Genomic DNA, 11,333 nt, shown 5'->3' with positions numbered 1-11,333 from the left:
TGGGCTGCAGGTTCTGGGCTCTCCTCAGCCTGCAGCCCATGAGCTTGCAACGGTGGAAAGCCCCTTGATCAGGCCTTGGCATTGTGAAGGTGACAGGGAACTGTCCCACACTTTATCTTAAAGGGAATGACTTTGGCCAGTTTTTGTTTCCCATTTGATGCCTTCCTGTGCATAGCAGAAAGCCCACAAGATACCCCAACTTCAGTTGTCTGCCCTTCTGAGCTTCTACTGAGTAAGCAGCTCTGAATAGCTGTGGAGAGGAATTTTTCCACAGTTAATTCAAGAAAGATGTTTACAAATGTTCTCTAATGCACCTTTCTTGTCCAGACTTGAATTAAAACTCAGCTCTGAAGAAATATCACCTGCTAACTGTTTTTTTGGAAATAACCCATCCAACTCATTTCCCAGGACTGGCCTTACTGAGCTGACTTGAAATAAATAAATGATATATTGGTGGGAATACAATCAATACAGCATGCCTGTAGGCAAATGTACAGATTAGATGCTTTCCGTCCCGCATAATATACTCATAGCAGTACCAGAAACAGCATATTTCCCAGGTGACTGCAAGGGCTGTAAAGAGGAGATAATTTTCTCCAGGGGCACTATTTTCTTGATGGTGTCTATCAACTGCTACTGCGTAGGCAATAGCCAATTAACTGGCAGATGTAAATAGCTCTCAAATAACTTGCCTGTCAGTGTTTTTTGACTTATGCTGAATTCAGTGACTCTGTTTGCACCTTTGAAAAATGTAAGGACAGCAGAATGGAGGGAAGGTGTTCTCCTGGAAGGTAGACCATGTCTCCTCCACCCTTCAGTGAAGAGAGACTACTGATCATCTGAACAGCTGAGTCCAAGACACCGCTGAGTTTACTGGGAAGGAACTAAGAGGGATGAAAATACCATAAGTGGCTGTTGATAGAACAAAACCAGAGCATAATGTCTGCTATCCCACTCTTTGGGAGGCCTAACTAGCTGGCTGATGCTGGAAATCAAAAACCAGTTCAGCATCAAAGCCATTCTTGTAAGGGTGCTTGACCAAATCTTGACTGCATGGAAGGATTATGTTTTTTATTGATCTTTATTTTCTTGTATAATATAGGCCATGCTGATGGGCTGGTTCACCTTGACCTGGAAGATACAAGGTATTGAAGACCAAGAAGGAAAGGGAAGTAATTTAAAAGGTTAGTAAGCACCAAAATAGGTTACTTAAAAACTGTTTCTAGAGGCAGTTTCATCCTGAAAAAAAAACCCAACAAAACAGTGTAAGAATTCACAAAGAATCACAAATGTCATCTACTATGGAGGTTTCAGTGCCAAGAACTTTGGTAAGATAAAGAATGATCTAGGTATTTTTATGTTTTAGATACTCAGATCTTTTGGAAGAGATAGAACAAAGCCATACTACAAATGGAAAAAAGGATTGCTTTAGCTAGGAAGCTGCTGTAAATGTTTTTGTCTTAGATAATGTTTGTTCCCTCTTAGAATACTTGTCTTCTTTTCTTCTTGTATTTAAGAAAAAAACAGGGACTTATTTCTCTAAGAATTAATCTTTCTGAACTAGCCAGGACATAACACATAAAAAAACAAAGCGAAAGAAAGTGGAATGGTTTGATAGGATTCCAAAGCATGCTTCACCACAGAAAAAATATTGAAGCACCTTGATTGTCACTATATTCTTGAGACACCATAGTTAAACTGAGGATATCAGTGTAGTCATCATACCAAGTGTACCAGTGTTTTATGACTACACTAGATATTCATGTTCTTGGACTCCATGCTATTGATTTACACTGGTTTTGTGGTCACAGTGATCTCCTGGCCTTGAAAAGTGCACAAGCTGGAGAAAACACAGCACAGGAAGGAAAGAATACATAGAACTGGAGAGGCAAACACAGAGCAAGAAAGATGCTGCAGAAAACAAAGACAAACATCGCTGCTTCTTTCGAATGGGCTAATCATTTGAAGGTTTCAGAAGGATTTGATTTGGGGATTAGAAACACAACAAATCTGAGAGATCATGGATTATCTGCATCGAACTCTGCTCAAACAAGAGAGATCCAGGGACTGGTGTTGCTCCTGAAATTGGAAATGCATCTACCCACACAGACCTGCAACTCTGCAAGATGTTGAAGCGCAAGTGATCTGTCACCAGCCCTCACTGCTGCCGAGACTCCACATGCTACCAATATAACATGTTTTCAAGATGCTCCAGCTCTGCTAGGGCTGAATGAAGACACAGTCTCCTGCTGTGGCCCCATATGCCCTTATTGTCTGTATCAGTGGAATTGTCTCCAAGAAAGTGTGAAGAAATACCCAGTAGTTGTGAACAGTGCTCTCTCAATACCTTTTCACAGTATTCCCATCCTTGCACCTCCACTTGTTGGTCACCTCCTACTTCCCTTTCCAAAAGAGGGTAAGATAGAGACAATTTGATTAATGGCTTTCTGGTGTCACAGCCCACGGAGTTCTCATTAACACATTTGTCTTCTCATTGTGGGAGAGGGGGGCACTGTCAACAATTTTTATTAATGGGAAAAAAATGGAAACCTTTCCTCTCATCATTCAGACCCAAAAGCAACAACCACAAGGAAAGCCCTGATACCACAAGACTTACAGCTGTGAGGAATATGCTTTTTCTTTCCTCGGGGCTGAACTAAGAGGCTCAGCTAGCTTTTTATTTTTCTTTCAATCTTCTCTGCCATTTTCAATCAGAGGTATGATTTGTCATGCACTGCCCTTAGCCCCAAGTGGCCAGGGAACAGCTCCTTCATGTGCAGCCTGATGAATATAGGAAGTGTGTCTAAATCCACATTGTGATTCCCAAGGATTGTGAGCAAATGCAGTACTAAAAGGCTCACTGCCTGTGGAAAAGACAAATGACTCTCAAAGGCTGTGGAGCTGGAATCTCCAGAGCATCATTCGGAACTGGTAAGCAGTACCTAAGATACTCATTTTTTCAAACAAAGATTAGATCTCTCTTGCTGTTTACTTCTTGCAAATGAACCCTGCTGATCTCTCTTGAGTACGTAGTAGAGTTATGAAATAAAATGGGTAACTGATTAACATCTGTAGAAAGTGTCCCACAGAGAGAGCAACAAGGCTTTGCCATGAATCTTTCCATCAACTCTAAAAGCTGGAGAGTTGTCCAGATCCCCTGCAGTTAAAGATGCAGCACAGTAGTAGGATATGGGTAACTCCATCTTGGTGATTACCTTACAGACCTCTTTAAGAAGAGCGCCTTCTCTCCTACAGTTCACAGCACCATCTGCCTCAGGAGCCAGTTGGCTGCTGAGGACTGAGATCTTGTCCCCGCATAACAAGGTGCTCCGAGCCTCCTGTGTTATGCTGCAAGAAGATAATATTGGTAATACAGATGAATTAGTCCTCAATCCATCTCTAGTGTTCTTTGACGAGATTTTGCAAATATTCTGGTATTTGTCCCTTTCCTATTTCTCAGTTCACCCACACAAATGCTTCTTGGAAATTCATGAGTTATTCACACATTGCACGGGCTACTGTCCTTGGAGGAGCAATTTTTTCTGCTGCCTCACACACACTGTGAATGAGGTCATCTTCAGCACTAAAAACGAGGACAATAAATCATGTTACCTTGATCAGTTTTCAATGTTGACTTTGGTTTTACTGTTACAGTTTTATACAGTACTATCAAGCAATGATACCCATCTCCCATGGCACTCAGAGATTTAATTATTCTGTATAACTTCACCCTGCTTGCCATAAATACAAGGAACTTTTGACTACCAGCCTGTCTGCCCAAATCACCTTCTTTTCAAAACCACAATGGACTGATTTCAAACCTCAGAAGAAGACTTAGAAATCAGAGGTCCTAAATCCTGTTACATATAGGAGCATTGGAAAAGTCTGATTCCTTGCTCAGAGTTTGGGGAGATGATGGGAAAGTCTGACATTTTAGGATTGGCAAAAACGCTGTTGGGAACAGTTTTGGTGTAATTGATTCTGGCTGAAGGGGGAGAAATAGACGATGACTGCTGAGGTCCCTTCCACTCTTCTTTTCTGAAGCTGCTTCTTCAGGCTGCCTGTGTGTTTAGCCATGGAACTGGCTACTGGGAACCCTGCAGGCTCTGCATTCTGTGCCAGTTACTAGCAAGGCTTGTTAAATGTTCTTTCTTTACAGGGACTGTGTATTTATTTTTTTTTTTATTCTTTTTTTTTTTGTAAATTAGCTGATAAGAAGTGCTTTGTACTTGATCTAAATTCCATTAAAATCAGAGGAAAACTTTCCTCTCAATTTCAGTCAGCTTTCAAAAGGTCTTTCTAAATTTTCTTGTCATGAATACACGATAGCATATGCCTGACACTAACAAAATTGCAATGCCCCATCTCTTTGTGGAAAAACTACAGATGCTTCATTTATAATTATGATGCAGACACAGCTTTGCTATCTTGTTAAAACATTAATGATTTGTGTATGGGTAGTCATTTCTGCATTCTTTTTTTCTTGCCACCAGTATTTGTTTATCGTGATTTTCATTGCTATGATTGCAGATTATTCTTAACCACCTTCAAGTCATAAAAAGAAACAAATTATGAAAACCCTCTGAGTGAGCATAACAGGAAGCAAAGCAGGAAATCATCTGGCTCTTACAACTGCAGTACCTGAAAGAAGATATTTTAAAGCAGTGAAGTCTCTCATAACAAGAATAGAAAATGTGAAAGCTGATATGATCCAGAGCAAGTCTATTGATTCTGAATCTCCTGGCATGTTGTGGGGGAATTGATCATCAGGAAAAATACAAAGCCTGAAAGAAAAAAATTAGAGGGAATTCTTTGGTACCAGAGTCTGATTTAAAGTCAGCTGCAAAACCAGGCTTGAGCTAACGGTAATACATAGGAGGCAACCTGAACTCTATCCTCACACTTCTTCTGGGGTGGTTGCCTTGGAATACCACACAGGAAAAAGCAACTGACTTTTATGATACAGAAATAGGGCAAGATGCAGGGATACAACATCAAGGTCGCATATAAAATGAACTTCAGTTATAAGATGCCTACTTATCTCTGAAGACAAATAATGACGAGAATCATCATAATCATAGAACTATCATAGAATGGTTTGGGTTAGAAAAGACATTAAAATTCATCTAGTTCCAAGACCCCTGCCACAGGCAGGGACACCTTCCACTAGACCAGGTTGCCCAAAACCCTGTCCAACCTGGCCTTGAATACTTCCATGGATATGACATTAACAACCTCTTGCGGCAACCTGTTTCCCAATTCACCCACAAACAGGAAAATTATCAAAGTTATATAAAAATGTGTTCTTCCACAGCAAAAAAGGCTTCAAACCGTTTCTGCTCTGCTTCTGTTAGCTTTCTGCTCCATCTGACATGTGGTGATCAGTCAGGCTTTGTCTTTAGGAATGATAAAGACATCTTTGTTCTCTTTTGGCATGATAGTCTTGTGCGGGAGTTAATAAACAAGTAGATAAACTCACTTGTTTGGTATTCCAGGCCCACCACATGGAGCTGTAAACTGCCAGCTGCCCAAATTAGAAGGGGATAAACTTTGTTTACCTCTGTTCACCCTTGGCTACACTTCTGGATACAGATAAATCCTCAGCAGGTGCCAAGCATTACAGTTTCCTGAATTGTAATGAAACAAGATGGAAAGCTCATGTAATCAGTTATGCTTCCCAAGAATCAGCCTTTTGGAGGCATATTTGCTTTGAAGGAAAGACTGTAAAGCTTTTAAAAGCTCAGGCTTTTAATAGGACAACAGATGCAACAAAATCTGTGCACTCTTCTGCCTGAGGGAGTTATCCCCGCAGAGGTATGTCACTGGAGGAAATCCTTGCTAGATGTGAAAATAACCATATTCATCCTACCTTTGGAGTGCCTCTGATGACCCTGTGTGGTGAATCTCCTTCTTCCCTCTGCACTGTGGCACACATACATAAAAATGTATCAAGGAGAAACACTGAATGGGGGTGGAAATCACAGTGTTTTGCAATTGTTTTTTGGGTTGGTTTTTGTTTTTTTTTAATGAGAAATATTTTGTAAGTCCAGTCATGCAGTTAACCGGTCACTACTGCAATTAAGAAAATTTAGAAAACCTGATCAATCATACCAAGAAAAAAATACAAAACCCGAAAAATAGAAACAAACCTGTCCCCCCTCCTAATCCTTGGTAAAGCTATACTAGAGTTCTGAACTCTTGCAAACAACAGAGACACTGGAAGAGCTCAGAACAACCAAAATTACTTTCAATTTAATAAATCTTGTTGCATATAAATTCATTTAAAAATAAGGACCTAAAGTAAAAAAAAAACAAACAACAAAGTGAATATTACCAGCTCTGTCTTACCAGCACAAAGAAGGTGCAAATCCAGAAAATGAGATGGTTTGGACATGGTTTTTTTTTTAGCCAAGGAAGAAGCAATACCATGTATTTCAGCTTTTATATCCCCATTCCTTCAAAATCATTTCATCAGCAAATTCCTCCTTCCTTACATCATTTTAAGTTGAAGAGAACTGATCCTAGCAAGCAATTCATTCCATCTATCACACACTGCATCTCTAGGACAAAATTACTGGCTGAGAGAAAATGCCTACAAAGCTGAGATGATTCCTAGCCCATTTTGATTCATATTTGCGGCCATGAATTCTCTTGATTCCATGGGTTTGGTTAGTTTCTTAAACACTAATTAAATCTTTAGAGTCATTATGAAAGCAAACCCAAACAAACAGAAAAATTCTAAAATATCTATGTACATATATTTGTGATCTATCAGTGTAACTGGTGTTTTACAGTCAAAATTTAAGGTCCGTAAAAGCATCCCGATGCACAACTTAATTATACATCCGTAATTCTGAACAAAATAAGCAGAAGTTTAGTGGTTGGTTTTGGGGTTCTTTCTCTGAAGTTTGCTATTTTTGTCACCATAATGATGGTAACAGCCTCCTCTTCGAATAATTACGCCTCTGCTGCTGAATGCTGCTTCTTATTCACTCTTCATACCTAGCCACTGGGTTTGTATTGCTACCTGCTATTACTCAAAACTTTGCAAAGCCATCCTACTGTTCCATATCCTATGATTATTTATTAAAGCAAAGAAAAAGTTTGACATTTGACAAAAAAAGGAACTGTGTGTGCCTTTGCAAGTTTGGTAGGAGCTTTTAAAATTTGCACTTGGTCTTTTTTTTTTTTTTTTTTTTAGAAAACAAACAAACAAACCAAAAACCTCACAAGAAAAATAAGCAACTCGTCAGAATGTTGTTATATGAGTTTGAGAGAGACTATGTTTATAAGAAGGAATAGAATTTTAGACCCATGGCAATTGCAGGCTAAAGACAGACTTAATTAATCTTTCACATTCTTCCCTCTCTTTGTGTTAAAACACCAAGTTCTGTATTTCTGCAGGGATTTTCATTTGTAAAAAGTGCAGGATGGGGAATGGTTGGTGATGGGCTAGAAAGGAGAGCAGACCCCAGGCTTCCCCTACCTCTGCAATGTCACAAATAGCACTAAAACTGACATTGTACTGAGACATGCTTTTGGCAACCTAGACAAAAGAAGCATCTGCAAGACCCATACCAGGGTCCTTCAACTCTGCTCAGCATCGAGTATGGGCCCAGATGTGGGACAAAAAGTAATGGAGCAGAAGGTAAAATTATTTACACATCTGAAAGCACAACCTGTGGGGAAAGATGGCAGGAACCGGGATTGCTCAGTGTAGAGATACAACACTGAAAATAAAAGGGTGCCTGCCTCCAGATAGATAGTCAACTAAATCACTACTAGTGTTCACTGCTCTGAAAAAACTCAGTGGAATAGAGAAATTAAGAGTGGGAGACATCATGTAAACTAGGACACCTAATTTATATGATTAAATGTGTTTTAAGTAATCTGCCATTAGAATCGATGAAGGATTTATCAATCTAGGAAAAGATCTGCTTGCTCATTTGAAGGCTTCTAATGCATTTGAATTGCCCTAGAGTATCCCTCCTGATCACTGGTTTCTGGTCCAAGAGGGTGCAAACCACTGATGTCTAGGTAACTGAATAAAACTGTATCTAAAGGAAAATACAGCCCTCCTGAGCTGTGAAAACTGCTGGTGATAGCTTTACCATCCTCAGGTTCCACCTCATTACCTCTCCAGGTGATTTGGACCTGGAAAACGTTTTCTACTGCTTGCTTTCAGGAAAAAAATATTGTTGCTAATGCATCACATAATTTAAATGTTTTTTAAGTTTATAAGCTTTATTAATTTCTCTAGCTCCCTCTCTTACTAATGCCATGATGCTACCTATCCTTTGTACAAATGAAAATGCAGATCCCCTTCTACTCTGCCCTGGTGAGATACCACCTGTACTACTATGTCCAGCTCTGGGGCCCCCAAAATAGGAAGGATGTGGACTTGTTGGAGAGAGTCCAGAGGAGGCCACAAAGGTGCTGCAAATGGTGAAGCAACTCTCCTATAGAGAGAGGCTGAGAGAGATGGGCTTGTTCAGCCTGGACAAGAGAAGGCTCCAGGGGGACCTTAGAGCATCTTCCAGTGCCTAAAGGGGCCAACAAGAAAGCTGGAGAGGGGCTTTTGACAAGGGCAGGTAGGGACAGGGAAAGGGGGAATGGCTTTAAACTGACAGAGGGGAGATTGAGGTGAGATGTAATGAAGAAGTTCTTCCCTGTGAGGGTGGTGAGGGCCTGGCACAGGTTGCCCAGAGAAGCTGTGTCTGCCCATTCCTGGTAGTGTTCAAGGTCAGGCTGGCTGGGGCTTGGAGAAACCTGATCTAGTGGCAAGGGAGCTATATGAGCTTTAAGGCCCCTTCCAAGCCAAACTGTTCTATGATCCTATAATACTATGACAATATGATCCTATTCTTTGTATTCATTTTTCTTTGTTTTGTTAGTGTCTTTTATGATTTATGCTCTTTTTTAAATGAACCCACTTTGCATTGGAGCTAAAGAGTAATGTACATCCAACAGATGTGGAACTGCTGGAACAAGTCCAGAGGAGGGCCACGAGGATGATCAGGGGACTGGAGCACCTCCCGTATGAAGACAGGCTGAGGAAGTTGGGGCTGTTCAGCCTGGAGAAGAGAAGGCTGCGTGGGGACCTAATAGCAGCCTTCCAGTATCTGAAGGGGGCCTATAGGGATGCTGGGGAGGGACTCTTCGTCAGGGACTGTAGTGACAGGACAAGGGGTAACGGGTTAAAACTTGAACGGGGGAAGTTTAAATTGGATATAAGGAAGAAATTATTTCCTGTTAGGGTGGTGAGGCACTGGAATGGGTTGCCCAGGGAGGTTGTGAGTGCTCCATCCCTGGCGGTGTTCAAGGCCAGGTTGGATGAAGCCTTGTGTGGGATGGTTTAGTGTGAGGTGCCCCTGTCCATGGCAGGGGGGTTGGAACTAGATGATCTTGAGGTCCTTTCCAACCCTAACTATTCTATGATTCTATGACGTTGTGCATGGGTATATAATAAGATTGGGAGTTTTATTTCAAGCACCTCTTATTCTCTACATATCTGAAATGCCTCCAACAAATTCATAAAATCGAGGCTGCTCCTGGAGCAATTTTTATATGTTTTGCATGTTAAACTCTATTTTATTAGCACTGCTGGTATGCTCACACTGATAATTATGCCTAATTGTTGGTGGAGTATGTTTTGTGGTGGATATTCACCTCATAACTTACAAAGACAGAAGCACAAATTGCTCTTGAACTATGACTATGTTTTTCATTAGACAACTGTTAGAGCAAAAAAAATCTGAAAATATCCCAGCAGGGATCACACACCAACCTTTATTGAACTACAAATGTTTCTTAATTTATCTCTCTCACTGATCAATTGCTTTTTGTAACAGAAAATTCAACAGCAAGGTCAAAGGGTCCTCTTGATCAGAAAATTCTCTCTCCTGGTAGTGAAGAGGTGGATTTGGCAAAGCATAGATTACAAGGTTCCCCACACTGGAAGGTGCTTTCACCTGGAAGATATTAAAAGAACAAGAGGACAGTCCTCCTCTTTAGCCTGTGTTTTGATCTGATATCCATACCCTCTGAGCTTTCCCAGAGTGAATAGGGTCTCTGAGGTGAAAGTGAGTGTGAACTCCTTTAGTTTTTGGATCTCAAGTGACTTTGATAACAAATAGTCATTTAGCTGTGCTAATTCAGCCAAGACTGCAGAGCTCATGAGCATGCACAGAGAAGAACATGAGGTGCATAAACAGTCAACATGAACAGGATACACCTGTGCACAGTTAGATGATTAAAGTGGGGCTTGCCTTCTTCCACAAAACCCTGAAATTCTCTACCTCTGATTACTTATGTGAGGACCATTTGGGTTTTCAGGTCTGTAAGTGCTTTCCTCTTTCCAGGGCCAAAAGTGTGTCTCTGAATCACGTTGACACCAACAGATATGCTGTGTTGTTATTTTTCACATTTTCTGGCTCTCTGTCCACTTTTCATTGCAAAGGGTTATTCTGTGAAACAAGGATAGGAGATGTATTCAGACGAAAAGTTAGACATTTCACTTATGGTATCTGGTTTCTCATGCAAAAGCAAAATTAAGAGCTTAAACTCTAAGTCTTGCCTGGCAGAATAACCTCCCCAAGGTTTAACAGCTATTGACCCATTCAATGCCTTCAAAACAGCAATCACATGCATTGCTTTTTTGAAACCTTTTGGGTGCCGGTGTGGTTTTTATTGAATAGGCAACAGATGACTATCAGAAGTGAGTTAAAGTGGCTCATTAATACAACAGGTTTAAGCTTTTGAATACGTTTTCATGTGAGGGCCTCATAGAAAACTCTGAATATCTGTTAAATAAATGCCAATACATCTCACTAGTTTCCTTAGAACAAATATTTTTCAATCCCAGCCACATTTTGGTATCTCAGCATAGAGCATCCTTGGGATAACTTAAAAGCTGCTAAAGTAAATGGTACTCTTTCCCTTGCCCATTCCAGATTTTGGATCAGGATATGTATTCAATACTATCTTGTAACCATGATAGTTTAGACATAAACAAGGCAACTTTTACTTACTGTGAAGTTGGCTGCTTTTATTTCTGTCCTGAAGAAGGGATTGAGTCTCTGGAATCTCCTTTGTTATTTCCAGATGCATCAGATGGTCTAATAAAATATATCAGCCCTTCCTTACAAAACCTCTTTTCTGTAGACCAAGCAGACAGAATTTTGATGTGTCCTGGGAAATAATCAAGACTACAAGCACTTTTGAGAAAGCAGCTCCTCTCTCTGGTGTTCTTGGAGCAAAACAGAGATTACATTAGGCATTGACATGGAAGCTTTGGTGCAATGCAGAGAACAAAAGGAATGAGAGCAAGATAG

At 40.5% G+C, this 11,333-nt stretch overlaps 1 long non-coding RNA gene across 1 annotated transcript; it reads left to right on the top strand.

Moving 5' to 3' along the window:
* Positions 1 to 722: 722 nt before the first annotated feature.
* On the top strand, positions 723 to 2,416 carry LOC136009222 (uncharacterized). Its single transcript, XR_010610410.1, has 3 exons — positions 723 to 791; positions 1,103 to 1,184; positions 1,812 to 2,416. It is a non-coding gene; the product is annotated as an uncharacterized LOC136009222 (long non-coding RNA).
* Positions 2,417 to 11,333: the final 8,917 nt, after the last annotated feature.

This window comes from Lathamus discolor, chromosome 2, assembly GCF_037157495.1.
Source record: "Lathamus discolor isolate bLatDis1 chromosome 2, bLatDis1.hap1, whole genome shotgun sequence".
In the NCBI taxonomy this organism is placed as follows: domain Eukaryota; kingdom Metazoa; phylum Chordata; class Aves; order Psittaciformes; family Psittacidae; genus Lathamus; species Lathamus discolor.
Note: the sequence above shows the minus strand (reverse complement) of the source record. Positions and strands in the feature narration are given on the sequence as shown.